Below are 1,164 nucleotides of genomic sequence, written 5' to 3'. Positions count from 1 at the left end.
GTGTGACTGTGTGATGTGACTGTGTGATGTGACTGTCATGTGACTGTCACATCACACAGTCACATCACACAGTCACACCACACAGTCACATCACGGTCACTTCACACAGCCACATCACATAATCACATGACAGTCACATCACACAGTCACATCACACAGTCACATCACACGGTCACATCACAGTCACATCACACAGTCACATCACATAGTCACATCACAGTCACATCACACAGTCACATCACAGCCACATCACACAGTCACATCACAGTCACATCACACAGTCACATCACAGTCATCACACAGCTACATCACAAAGTCACATCACACATCACACAGCCACATCACAGTCACATCACACAATCACATCACACAGTCACATCACAGCCTGGTCCACATCCTTCCCAGCTCAGACGATGTCCCTGAATTGTCTTGCAACCTCTGTGAATACTTCCTGTAAGACATCCTCCTCATTCACACCAAAGTGAGCCCCTTAAAATGGAAACATCATCTTATCCTCTTTTCAACAGCTCTATGACCAGAAGCCACTTGTTCTCAAGGGTTTCAAGTAAGGGAACAAAATACTGAAAACCCACCTTCATTAAACAGTGGTTATTTTTATATGATGGAGAAAATAGTAGATAACAGTTATTATAGAGTAAGCATTTCTCTTAAGGGAAATTCATGTTTTAAATCACATCAGGAAATATGTACACTTAGAAGCAGAACCTAATGGGTGAAGCTCATGACCAGTTCAGCCTATGATACGCTATGTGTGCTGAAAACAAGGATTTGTGGAGTCTTCCAGCACTTAAGACGCCAGGAAGGAACCACTGCCGGGGGAGCAAGTCCATACCCTTGTGTTGCAAGGACTTCCAAGACCTTGCTCCAGCCAGCCCCGGTCCCTTCCTCTGCTCTTCTCCCGGGTGTTCCGGTGCTCCGTGCTCAGCCATAGTTGTTTATATCTCATTTCTCAGGCCTCAGGTGGGTCACACCCTTGCGCCAGGGTATATAGCCCTTTCTGCCTATGACATCTGACAACTCCATCTTTAGAATCCACTTCTCTGCGAAGCTTTCTTGGATACTCACACATTATGTCAAATCCTTACACACACATGTACTCACATGCATAGATATACCTGCTTTATCATTGCTTTTCCCTCCTAT

The sequence above is a fragment of the Sapajus apella genome, unplaced genomic scaffold (assembly GCF_009761245.1).
Source record: "Sapajus apella isolate SASKATOON/1434 unplaced genomic scaffold, GSC_monkey_1.0 scaffold14, whole genome shotgun sequence".
NCBI lineage: Eukaryota > Metazoa > Chordata > Mammalia > Primates > Cebidae > Sapajus > Sapajus apella.
This window is presented reverse-complemented; position numbering follows the sequence as displayed.